Consider the following 13,984-nt stretch of genomic DNA (forward strand, 5'->3'; position numbering starts at 1 on the left):
CCTTAAATGGGACTGAACATGCCCTTTAGAAAAATAAAAAGATGCCACCCAACTCCAGGATCCAGTCTGATAATTCAGAGTCAGATGCCTTTGATAATCCCCCCCCCCCCAAAAAAAAACAAGATTCAGAGAGCAGATGGTAGAATTCAGGGAAACAGAAAGTAATCAAGCAAATAAATGTACTTATGTGTACACACACGAGAGCAATGCTTCTGCCATCTGGATAACACCGACAGAATATAGTAATACCCTTTAGAATATGGACTATTGCTGAAGTCTTTGAAACAGGTGCTTCAGGGGGTGCTAGGAATATTACTTCAGGTACATCTTTATTATTAACACAAACCAGTTTGCCCTTAAGACTATTGGGTTAGTACTTTGAAGAATCAAAGCTGCATAAGATCAATAGATTTTCATCTGCTCTTTGTCTCCTACCTTTCCTGTTTTTGAGTTTACATTTCCTTGTGTTACATCCTATAAACAACATGTCCTCTTGATTGGTCAAATTATTTCCGACTATTCATCATCCACAGCAAAGGAACAAGTGTTTTGTGTCCCTGTGAATCAAAGCAACTGAATTAATCATAGAGATTCCAAACTTAATGGAGTTAATGAATGTAGGAGAGAAGCAGAATTGTGAGGTTTTTTTTCAAAGAATTCTTTATTTTTTTATTCTCTTACATACCATTGTGAGTATACATTCACATGATTGTTATTCTTCTTTACATTTATCATTCTTATACATTTATTATTTCATTTAATAGGTTATAATATACAATTTGGGTTGCTTTGTTTACCATCACTTCCTCCTGTTGTAACACCACCTTGTTTTCCCTTTCTTTTCTCCCTCACTTCTCTAGCTTCTTCCTTCCTTCTCTCCTTCCCCTTCCTTCTTCCCTTACCTATCTCCTACTCCTACTCTTCATCTTCCCCTAACCCTACCCTCTCTCCTCTTTCTCTTCCTTCCTCCTCTACTTATCTCTTTCTTCTTTCCCCATGTTCCTTTCATTCTATCCTCCTCTCATTCTTTCTTTTTCTATTGTTGTTGGTGTATATTTCAAATTGTGATATTCGAATTGTGATTTTTGTAGAGTAATGAAAAGTTATAATGAACATTTTTTGTATTAAAATATATATAAAATGAATGTTTAAATTATGTAAGACTTACTAGACGTCATTCTTCTGTTTCTCCTGCTTTCCCTAAAGGTTTCTTAAAATGACATCTTTTGATTTATAGGGCAAAAGAATAAATTGGCAACTTCCTCTTGTATTGAAGAAATGATAATTTATGACTCAAAGAAAATTCCTTATTGACAGTTTCTGTCTTCCTTTCTGAAGACTCATTCCACAATCTGGGATAGGCCAAGACCTTCAACCAGCTAAATAAGTGATCTCAGAATGAAAGGCTTTTATGTTAGCTCCTCTTCCGCTTCAACCTGACAGCATCTATCCACAAATAAAATATGTGCCCAAATTAACAACCAAGAGTAAGCAATCAACATAGATGCCATCAAAAAGCTAGAGATAATTCAAACCTTACTTCATGGCAAAAATAGATATCAGGCGAAGGCAGCAAAGGGAACATATAAAATCACTGGTGCATGCTGATTGTTTATGTAATACTCATAAAAATAAATGTCATGCTAAAGGGATTGCAGTCAATGCTAGCGACTGGTACACTACATTTCTGTTGCACAATGACAACGACCACAAATTCTTGACACTCCTTAAACTTGATTCCCTTTCTAATGGCCAGCAATAGTTACTTTACAGATAGGTTGATCTACCTGCTTATTTCTTTCTAGTTGTGATCTTCAAAGGCTTAGTTTATAGTCCTTTTAATAACCTAATAAAACAAGACTCAAGCTCAACCATATGTCTCAGGAAGCTCATCTGTGGCACCAGAGTATTTTAAAACAGATGGGGAGGAATTAAAATTAAATTTGAATGTCCCCTGGCAAGGGTTAAACTATCATTGGCTTGTTTCACTTTTGTAACTGATAGAAGGACAAAACGTGATATACTGACATTGGGTAATGTAAGCCTAGAAAAAGCATGCCTGCACAAGTTTTTCAAAAAAATGTCTGTCCAAGAGCAGTGGGAGGATCATGTAGGGTTTGTTACTCCTAACTGTGACATAAAGTCAGATTTATCATCTAATTCTTCCTCCATGTCTTAGTTGACCTCTCAGTATTTTCCTTGGTTGCCATGCCAATTTCAATGTTTATCTTGTTCTGTTCATATTTATATAAAGAAGGCAATGTATTTTCTCTATGAAAGATAAAAATCCTTTGTGTTAAGCTCATATGCTGTACTCTTTCTCAGACTTTCCCTCTCTAGTATGCACACATGGTTCCAAAGGAACCTCAAATTGTGGTTTGCACCATTGTGAATGAAGAGATTTGATTTATACCAGGTTTTTATACCAGCTGTTGATACAGTTCTACAGAGGAATTATTAAGTCTGTCATTTGTATTTCTATAACTGTCTAGTTTGGTACAACAATTAGACAGGACAAGTACAGACTTAAATTAACAGTTAACACTGCAGAAAAAAACAATTGCAACCAGCCTGCCTTCCATATTTCATGGGTCAGAAAGAGGGTGGAGAAAATATCTACAGACCTCTCACATCCTGCCATAAACTGTTTCAACTTCTCCCCTCAGGACACTGCTGTATGGCATTGCATGCCAAAACATCCAGAGACAGAGACATTTTCTCTCTCTCATGCCATCACTCTGCTAAACACCTGATTCCCACAGTACTAAGGATATTTACCCATGTATTGGGCTGTATTGCTATTATTTCTCTCATCTTTCCTATTACCTTCTCCTATTGGTATCTTATGATTTATCACTTTGTTGTTAGTATCTTATGGTTTATGGTTGTGTTTTATGATTTATGGTTTATCACCTTGTTGTTTGCATGTACACTGAGAGCTTATGCATTGGAGACAATTTCCTTGTGTGTCCAATCACACCTGGCCAATAAATAATATTCTGTTCTGTTCTGTTCTGTTCCTTCCCCTCCCCTTTCATTCTTTCCCTTTTTTCAGGCTGATGGTTACATCTCCCTTTTATAACTCCAGGACTTCATTTAAATCAGTTATCCATTTCCAAACTTAAAACGATAACAACATTCAGAGGTCAGATGTATTGAGAGTTAGTGAGTGATCCATAATCGGCCAGTGACTTCTCTGATTGAATTGAAATTTGAAACTAAGTCTCCCCAGTCATAGTAGAGTGGCTAGAGTCATACAGCACACTAAGCTATGTGTAACCACATCTTGACCACATCTGTGCAATGAAATACTAGAAAGACTTGAAACATAAGGAAGAAAAACATTGTTCTGAATGTGCACAGAACAGATTTTTCCCAGTCTATGCAAGTCCTTGGGACTGTATGATTTTGTCTTGAGTATTTAGAAGTTTATGAACTAAACACTGCCTTTTGTCACAAGCTATTGAAATAGTCTGTAGCTTGGTCCAATGTTTTCCAATAATTACCCATGCGTACAGCTCCTTTTCAAGTGAGAGGTGCAACTGTATGCCTCAGAGATGGGTTCCGGATTCTTTTACTGCTGGTTCACTCAGGGACGTGCTTTGGGCACACGCATGCACAGTAATTAAAAATTGCTTTTGCGCATGCAAAAAACAAGATGGTGGTGCCTATGGCGCTGCCGATAGAACCTATTCAGATACATGGGCAGCTAAGTTACTACCTACTCGGCCGAACTGGTCCAAACCAGTAGGAACCCACCTCTGGTATGCCTAAAATTATATTCAAAGGCACATTACAAAAGAGGTTATACCTTCTGTTAAATCACCATGTGATTCACTTGGATTTTGCTTCAGAGTTTTTCATGAATATGGTAGTATTGGTTTGCAATTCATGGTCTGAAAGTTGGATCTTAAAAAGCAAGCAAGGAATAAAATTGACTCGTTTGAACTGTAGTGCTAGAGAAGGCTCCTGCATATTCCTTGGATAGCAAAGGTGACTAACAAGCAAGTATTGGAGTGTATTCTATCATATGGGTAACCAGGAGGCAAAATCACAAAACTGAGTCTCACTTATTTTGGCCATGTCATGCTCACTAGAGAAAACAATTGTTTGGAAGCGTTAGTGGTAAAAAAAAGACCCCAGGCCATGAAACAGGGTGGCTGGACACCATCAAAGCTGATACCAGCCAGAGGATAGGAAAACTCAAAGAAGCAGTGCAAGATTGGAAGAGGTGGAAAGACCTGGCCCATAGAATTGCCAAGAGTAGGATAAAACTGAATGGATAACATCATCATAAAATCATGCTCTGTAGCTTAGTATGCTGTGCGAAATCTAATTTTTTTTTCATGCAGCAAACAATGGCTCAGTGTAACGTGTGAACTCACATTCGTGCCCTTTTTCCAGACTGAAATCTTCTGAGTAATAAAAAATATGGCATTATAGATACTCACATATTGAGCTGATCATTTTAAGAAAATGTTTTAGCACATTGCTTGGAACTCTGGCACGACTGCTGCTACATTATTTTCATATTATGCTTGTCTACACTTTCCTTAAATGGTCTACTTCTTTAACCAGACTCCTGGGATATTGCAATCTATTATAAACTAAATGGATAGTCCAGATTTGCACAATACTAAGTGACGTGGGTGACTAATTTGTGATTAAATATGGGAAACGTGGCAGGTCAGGCCATCTTGTTCTGTACTGTCTTACTATATCAGACCATTTTGCTAAATACTGTCCCACTTTATCAAGAAGTAAAGTCTCCCACTATGTGATACCAATCCTTTAAAGTAGAGATTCAAGCAACTGAAGCTGTAACGTTCATGAAAACTATGCATCCTTCCAATGAGCTGCAAGCAATGCCTTTCTCCCTGTGCTCTCCCTGTATGTTCCAGGAATATCTTTGGAATAGAATATGACATCATCCGGTCTGTTACTAAATACAGTTCTGTGGGATGGTTTCAAGATAAGACCATTGATGAGTTTTATGGACTCTATGCAGCCTAATCATTCGTACTATCACCCACTGATGAAGTTATTTAAGAAGACTATATCTCACTATGCCTACCATGGTAGCCAACAACCAACAACTTTGGAGATAACATTGTCTTCTTCAGCACAACTGAGAGACAAGGCCTCTCTATCATGAGACTGATTTGTCAATTTTGTCTCTGGACTCTGGGGATCTGTTAGTGAAAAAGGATACTGTGTCTATATGTCCCTTTTCTTCCCTGGGAACTGCATTAACATGGACATCTTTGCTGTATTTCTTTAAAAAAATGTATCTAAAAGTACTGTAAAATTCCAGTGAAACTGCCTTCCAATTTATTGCCTGTTTCTTTCTCTTTCTTTTTTCCCACCGCGTGAAACCCTGTGCTCAGTGCTGCTTGACTGCTTCTCTCCTATTGTGTTAAGTAAGCACTTCAAGAGGTATACTTGTCTCATCAGAGCTCGATCTCAGTGAAATGTGAAAAGGATTCTTGAACTCCCAAATTCCAAGGGTATCTGTGAGCAAACTGCAATTTTATCTTCAGTTATGCTTCAGTAAGTGCCACCAAATGTGAGATATAACTGGGGGGAAAGAAGTTTCTTCATTGCTTTATATTGTTCTTCTTTCTTTCTTCTGAAAGAAGATCTGACTCTCCTTCCTAGGCTGAGAGAGAGAGGGGGGGGGAGGGAGGGAGAGAGAGAGAGAGAGAGAGGGAGGGAGGGAGGGAGGGAGGGAGGGAGAGAGACTGGCTCAAGATCACATAGCTGTTTTTTGTGCTTAAACCAAGACTAGAATTCACAATCTCCTGGTTTCCCATCTGGTACCTTAACCCCTGCACCAAACTGGCTATCTTCTATTCTTCATCACTGGAGGCTTTCAGAAGGAGATTGGACTGCCATTTGTCAGAAATGGTGTTGTCTGCTTTTGTGGGGGGTTGGACTAGATTCCGTTCCGTTCTGTTTCATTCCGTTTTATTCTACTCTATTCCTCATACTTCTTAAACCAATGCAATATGCAAAGGAAGAAGACAGGCAACTCTGTTAAAATTCAAACCCAGGGAAAAGAAATCAAGGGACAAGAGTAATAAGTTGCCAAAGTATATGAATAAATATACTTTGTGTCCCACATTTGGTGTAGTGGCGAAAGCATCAGGCTAGAGACTGGAAGACTGTAATTTCTAGTCTCTCCTTAGGCCCAACGCCAGTTAGGTGACCTTTGACCAGTCACACCCTCTTAGTCCTTTAGGAAGCAGACAATGACAAACCACTTCTGAAATCATGTCAATAAAATTGCAAGGCCTAGTGAAAGCACCTATACATACATAATACATACAGTTCAGGTATGGGTTTCTGCCGGCATTACTGCTGGTTCGGTGTGCACACGATTTGCAGTTGCCTATAAATAGGTCTGCGCATGCGCAAAACATTAAAAATGTCAAAAATAGATGTCTCGGCGACCAAGGAACCAGTTTGGGGGTGTGGTGAGCATGCTGTCCATGCCGTCCTTACATTCAGCAACCCAATCACCATTTCCACTACCGGTTCCACCAAACTGGTGCAAACTGGTAGGAACCCACCTTTGATACAGTTACATACAGGAGGGAAGTAACTACAGGCTACTGCAAAAAATCTGAATGATTTATTTAAAAACTCTTTCCTGTCATCTAATTGTCTTGTTTCCAGTCTTAATATAGTAGCCTGTTGTGGCCCAGCAGGATCCAGTTGAGCTGCTGATGGACTCGGATAGCGAGGAACCATATGAGTCTGCCAGGGAAGATGTGGAGGACCCTGGGCAGGGTTCAGACTCAGAGCAGGAACCAGAGAGGCTGGTTGGCTACCAGGAGGTGTCTGAGGCATGGAGCAGTGGGGAGGATCCAAGGCAGTTTGTCCCTGACACAAGATTAAGAAGAGCAGAGAAACGGAAGCAGCAGCTCCGGAAGCAGACTTAGAGACAATAATTAAGCCCAGGTGGTTGTGGCTTGGCCCCTCCCAAGAGAGTATATAAGTGGAGAAGTTGGGAGGGGGACATTTGCAGGACACAACCGTTTGAAACAGTATTGGAAAACTCTGTCTGTCTTGTATCCATGCCTGTTGGATTTTGGGTTGCTGCCAACTATTCTTGCATGTGAGTCTTGTTTGGGCCTTCAGCCAAAGGAGTCGATAACTCCATGATTAAAGAATGGCAAACAGCCAAGCCTGTGTCTGGGTGATTTGCAGGCCGGAGGGGTGGGTGGGTCAGAACAGTATCCTTTAAATAGAAAACCATAGGGAATATGAAGTCACAACCTTCCTCTAGACCAGTGGTTCTTAACCTTGTTGGAGGTACTGACCCCCACCAGTTTCATATGCACATTCACTGAACCCTTCTTAATTGGAAAAATAAAATATGATTTTTTCAAATTCAAAACATAGGTATATATTTAGGTATGTATTTATACATAGGTATATTTTTATACATAGGTGCACAAAATGAACAAAACCATTAAAGAACAAAACCATTAAGAACAAAGAACAAAACCATTAAATATTAAAACATGATTTTCACACAAAAACAAAAACATAATAATGAATATTTACTGCAAATCAGTGTGACTTCTGCTGTTGCCTTTCAGAGACCAGTTCAGAAATGCACAGCTTTACCTTGGCAAGTGCCACTCTCGTCATTTTCGCAACAAAGTCTGTTCCTTTTCTTTGTTTTTATGTCCAGCATCCTCAAAAAGGATTGCTCGCAAAGATATGTTGTAACAAACGGTATGAAAATTTCCAGAGCTTTCTTAGCAATAACAGGGTACGTTACCATTTGTTGACACCAAAATGTTGAGAGCGTTGTCCTGAAGAGTTGCTGTTGAACCTGGCTCTGCTGAATTTCAATGATTTCATCGAGGTATTCATCATTGACATCTGTTGTCTCAACACTAAACGTGAACGGCTGTCTCACCCATGCTGGATATGATTCTCTTGTAGGGAAGTATCCGTCGAGAGACTTTGCAAGCGAATCTAAGTGTGTGGCAATTGCTTGCTTCAGTTCCGCGGGTACAGAAATGTCTCCGATTCCAGATACATCTTTGATCTTACTTACACAGTCATCTAGCAGGGGAAAGTTTGCAAAGTTATCGTTCTCTATTCGTTGTTTCCATAACGGTAGCTTTTTTTTGAAAAGCCTTCAGGTTTTCTTCCACTTCGATGATGTTGACTCCACCGCCCTGCATCTGTTGATTGAGATGATTGAGAGCTGCAAAGATATCAGCCATGTACGCTAAAATGAGAATGAACTCAGAATTTTTGAAGCAATCTGCATGACAATGTTGGTGCAATGTTGTTGCAAAAAAGGGGCTAATTCCACAGGTGCGGCAAAAACACGATTCAGCACCTGTCCCCGGGATAACCACCGAACGTTAGAATGGTACAGAAGTACCTGGAATTCAGATCCCATTTCTTTACACAGTTCCCTGAAGATGCGGTGCCTCAGAGCACTATTTCGCACATAGTTCACGCATTCCACTACAATTTTTAATACTTCTGCCAGTTTTGGAGGCAAGGTTTTTGTTGCCAACACATGCCTGTGAAGAATACAATGCGTAACAATGATGTGTGGTGCATCGGCTTTCACTTGTGCACCAAAACCAGACTTTCTTCCCAGCATGGCTGGAGCTCCGTCCGAACAAACTGCAGAAACCATATCTCACGAAAGATTGTTGTCTTTGAAGAAGTCATCCACAAGTTTCTTCACATTGGCTGCCTTAATTGTTGTTGTAAGAGGCTTGCAAAATAAAAAATCATCCTTTATCATGTCGTCTTTCACATAGTGCACGAATACTGCAAGCTGGCTTAGATTGGAAACGTCTGTGGTCTTGTCGAGTTGAAGGCTGAATTTTGCCAGGTTTGAAATCATATCTGCAACTACTTGAGCCAAGATGTCTTTGCTCGTGTCCTCTATTCTGTCGCTGATGGTGTCATTTGAAAGAGGAATTTGGGATAACCACTGCTCTAGACAGACTAGACAAAAAAGTTACAATAACATCCAAAAGCAGAGGTGGTATTCAGCAGGTTCTGACCAGTTTTGGAGAACCAGTAGCGGAAATTTGATTAGTTTGGAAAACCTGTAAATATCACCTCTGACTGATCCTGTCCCCATCTATTCTCTGCCTCCTGAGTCCCAGCTGATCAGGAGGGAATGGGGATTTTGCAGTAACTTTCCCCTGCCATGCCCACCAAGCCACACCACGCCCACCAAGCCATGTCCACAGTACTGGTAGTAAAATATTTGGAATCCCACCACTGATCCAAAAGGTAGGTTTTGCTGAGAAGATTTCTAAAACTAATGCAATAGAAAGACAGAGAGACAGACAGACAGACAGACAGACACACACACACACACACACACACACACACACACACACATTTTCTGACCCTCTGGACTAGATTTGAATTCAGGACAATTTGACAATCTAATTTCAATTTAGCCATGACTTACTACTTTAGCCACATAGGATTTATCTTTAAAAGTTGCTACCTAAAAACTGCAACCTGAGGCAGATCCTTAACTTCATCTAACTGCAGGCCCAAATTTATGCATGAATTGATGTGTGTTCTTAAAGGAGATGCAAGACTAAATGGAGGAGCTTTGAAACAACATCTTAATGATAGACAGGAAAACATCTAAATCTGTAGTGGGTTAAAGTTCAAAGCAGTGAAAGCAAACAAGCAAGCAGCAGAAATAATACATGATAAATGGGATTTTGAGAGAGGATTAGTGGTTGAAAACTGAAGAGGGCAAAATATAAAACGGAAGGAAAATGAAAGACAGCAGAGACTAAAGCAAATTTGTCATGATATATTAATAATATATATCCTATGTCACCTATAATAATGATGATAAATGAATTGCTACGAGAGGACCATGCCCTTATAAGATCCACCTGTATAAATCACAACTGCTTGTAATCTTTTTAAACACAAAGCAACACTGTTAGACTCCCCACCCCCACCCACCCTGGCTTCCTCCTTATTATGCTTTATATTCAGAATCTATTGGAGAAAAAAGTGTGTCGGAAGATTGATTAATTTCCCAAATTATACCATAGAAAACTATGATTTGCCTGTTAATAATTTGTCAACAAACACATAATTGCTTGATTTCAGAAAACATACAAAGTCAAAGATCATGATATGGTCTTGACAGAAATAGATGATGAGAGTCTAAAGATCATAATCGTCCTTGAGGATTTTCAAGTCTGGTTAAACAACACACTGACATATAAAGAGATCTGCTTGATTTTGGTTAAATCCTGATTTTAGTAACTTATTCAAGAAACCATAAACAGTTTGCTGCAATGTCTGAACGCATTCTTTGTGTTCAGACTATAAATCTAGCTGAGGTTATATGACTTAGAATAGCCATGACTTAGAACTCAGCATGATTGCTGATGAATCCAACCAGTGATAGTTTATTTAGTTCATTAGAGTTATATGTAAAGACAGTAAATGCTTGAAAGAAATTATGGTTATCTTCTTCTTTGATTGTGTCCCATTGCTATTTTCTTCTTGGTTATACTCTCTTGAAAGAAAGAACTTCAATATCAGAGTGTAAATCAGGGGTGTCAAATCAAGGCCTAAGGGCCAAATCTTGCCCATGGGGCCACCCTGGATATAGCAAAGGATCAGCCCATGATGTCTCTGCCAGCGGAAACAGAGCTTGGAAGGGCTGCGTGTGTCTGCCCCAAGCTTCATTTTCACTGGCAGAAGGTTGCAGGAGGCTATCCCAGCCAAAAATGGAGCTAGGGAGCCCATTTTTGCTGGCAGAGTGCTTTGGCCATCCTAGGCGCCCTCAACACAAGTGATGTCAAGCTGGCCACACCCACTCCTGGCCACACCCACACCTGGCCACACCCCCCTGCCCCCCCCCCCAAGATCAAACACAACCTCAATGTGACCCTCAATGAAATCGAGTTTGACACCCTAGTGTAAATCTTCACAACCACTATTTGTAAGTGAGATAATTCTCAATGATGATAATTTCACCAGGTTGTAAAGAATCCCCTGAGGTTTAGGGTGCATTTGAAACTTTTATTTTCAACCAGACACAGCAGTATGGTGTAGCACTGGAGGGGAGGACAAAGCACGAATGGATGAATCTGGTAATTTTGGTTTCTTTTACAATTTGGCCTTAGTATTGCTATTCTGGTCTGAGACCTCTTTTAAAGTTTGCCCCTAAAATTTGAAATAATTTTTCTGCACATCTAGAAAACCATACCTGTTGTAAATTTTGCCTCGACATTTTTCCTAATGCAGGTAATCCTCAACTTACAACCGGTTGCTTAGTAACTGTTCAAAGTTATAATGGATCTTCCAAAATATATTCCAAAGGTCCAAAAGCTGATTATGCCCTGTCACATGACCGTATTTTTTGCACTTGGCAACCAGCCCACATTTATGGCTGTTTTGCGGCCAGCGGTCCCATGACCACAATTAATAGCATTTTTGCTGAAAAACAGTATTGACTTCCAGTTTTCAGCAAAAAATGCCCATTGTAAACAATGGGTCTACTTACTAACTACTGTCGAAAAGGTCGTAAAATCACATCAGTCATAGGATGGCCCACTTTGTGACCATTCTGACTTGTGACTATAACAGGCAGGATATATTATTGTAAGCTGCCTAGAGTAGTTCCATGTTGTCACATAACTCCTTGTGTAGGTGTGGCGGTCACCCATGACCCAGTGCATAACAGGGCATGCGCAGCCACGCTGAACCACACAGGAAAAAACAAACTCCATAAACATCCTGATAGTGCATAACATAACATCCTGACAGTTCGCTCTAGATGTGCCTTACCCAACGATGCCCAGAATTTGACCATATATAGATAGAACTTCCCTGAGCAGTAGATTAGCAATTGTAGTTTGACAGGCTGTCTTTAATCACATGCTGATTGCTCCTCCTGCCTTTGTCCTATCTCAATAAAAGGGGCTACCAGACTCCATTCTGGGTCGTCCCATCCCGAGAAAGCTTGTGTCCGTGTCTTTTCTCAACATTGGCCTCATGGGCGAACCACGGATACTTCGCAGTTCCACAGCTAGATAGGCAACAAATAAATTTAACAAACAAACAAACAAATATCCATTTTCGTAATTTCCCTAAGACACATTTTAAAAATGGATGAATCACATTAAAAAAAAACCTCAGAAAACAAATCTGAATAAATACATTCAAATTCCACCATCACTGCCACTACTAGCACCTATATAGGCCCTATATTTTGCTTTGTATAATAATGTCTGAACAGTAGGAGTCATTTGATAAAGTACAGAAAATAAAGTGTTGAGCTATATCGTTCAGCCTAGCTTGCTTCACTAATTTGTGAGGTAAAACTGGAAGCGGGAGGCGTTGCCTAAGCTGCTGGATGGCAGATTAATATAAAACAAAATGAATACAGAAAGTAATTTTTAGTAAGCTCATCATAGAGCTTAGTTGACTGATCAGGAGGCCTAGCTGGAGAAATCCAAATGGCTGCTCAATGCAAAATTTCCCTTTGATTGTACTGTTATTGCTTCCATCTTTACTTTTTTTCAACCAACTCTTCAGACCCTCCTGCTGACCAACGTTATCTTTGATGAGCAGCTCTGGAGGAAGAGAAGCTTCAGAAAGTCTCCACACGTTGGGAGCTACAGTAGCACAAGTTGTGCTTCACAGGTTTGCTGGGTTCCCACCCCCTCCTGTTTCCTCCTTTTCTGATCGTCCGGATGCGAGCATTTGAAGTGAAGCCATACGGAAGATCCTGCGGTTGCCATAGCTCCCTGGCAGCTGCTTTCAAACGCACCGTTTCATTCAGAAAAATTCCCTCACAAAGCCGGTGAGATTGTTTACCCATGGCTGACCCCCAATGTGGCACAGCAGGCTTGGCAGCCAATTCCTCAATCACACTCTCGCTCCTTACAAGCAAAGTGGCTGAGGAGGGAGGGGAATGGAGCATCAGCAGGGGAGAAGCCGTGTGCTGGACAGGTGATGTGCATTAAACCTTCTCCAGCGCCTAACCCCTGGGATCTCTTCCCCTGAATGGCAGAGGGGTAAAAGAGTCAGGGTGGAAGGATTGCAGAAGAAAATGAAGAAGGGGGAAATTTCCCTTCTTCCACTGCTTTGTAAATCAGCCTCAAACACATAGAAGGAAACTGGGAGCCATTGATGCTCTCTAAACTTGGTTGTTTTCATGCAGGTGTTTCAATACCTGACTAGGGAATGTGAAGCATTCATGTTCCTGAACTGTAGCTCAATCCTGAGTTATAGATATTCTCTTCCATTGATATAGGCAGGAAGGCTATATTTGTCACCCAGTCATGATCCCAGCTGTAAAGCCATTTGATGTGGTTGGTTTTGTGGGTGTTGCTATCACTGTAAGTAAATGGCCAGCTTTCCACTATGGAGGCAGGAACCAGATTCCTCCCAAGGATCTAAAAAGTGCTGCTCCCAAGCATTACTGATGCCATGATATATGCTCCATGAATACCATTTCCTTGGGCACTTTTCATTTTAACCCAAACCCTGTGCAAAATAGCACTTTGTGTCTGAATAAATGGCCTTCCTTGTATCCCTCTCTCTCTCCCTTTCCTCCTCTCCTTCCTTCCTTCCTTCCTTCCTTCCTTCCTTCCTTCCTTCCTTCCTTCCTTCTTCCATCCATCCATCCATCCATCCATCCATCCATCTATCTTTCCATTCTTCTCACTATCCATTGAAGTTGGCCTTAAGAACTGCTCCAAGGCTTGGCATGGCTACTTTGAGGCCTTTCGAGATCTTAGAATAGAATAGAGCTGGAAGGGACCTTGGAGGTCTTCTAGTCTAGTCCCCTGCTCAAGTAGGGGAACTTATAACATTTAAGATAAGTGACTGTCCAGTCTCTTCTTAAAAACCTCCAGTGATGGAAGAGGAGAATATATTTAAGTATGTTCTTCACTTGGATATCACTTCTGGATTTTGTGCTCCTGGCCTGGCCTCC

General features: G+C 40.5%; 1 long non-coding RNA gene across 1 annotated transcript; it reads left to right on the forward strand.

Annotated features, from left to right (window-relative positions):
• The first annotated feature begins 565 nt into the window (after positions 1-565).
• Positions 566-8,670, forward strand: LOC148047962 (uncharacterized). Its single transcript, XR_015695770.1, has 3 exons — positions 566-636; positions 5,388-5,550; positions 8,156-8,670. It is a non-coding gene; the product is annotated as an uncharacterized LOC148047962 (long non-coding RNA).
• The last annotated feature ends 5,314 nt before the right edge of the window (positions 8,671-13,984 follow it).

The sequence above is a fragment of the Thamnophis sirtalis genome, unplaced genomic scaffold, assembly GCF_051295495.1.
Source record: "Thamnophis sirtalis isolate CommonGarterSnake01/CBP01778 unplaced genomic scaffold, rThaSir2_p1.2 scaffold_3, whole genome shotgun sequence".
Taxonomy (NCBI): Eukaryota; Metazoa; Chordata; class Lepidosauria; order Squamata; family Natricidae; genus Thamnophis; species Thamnophis sirtalis.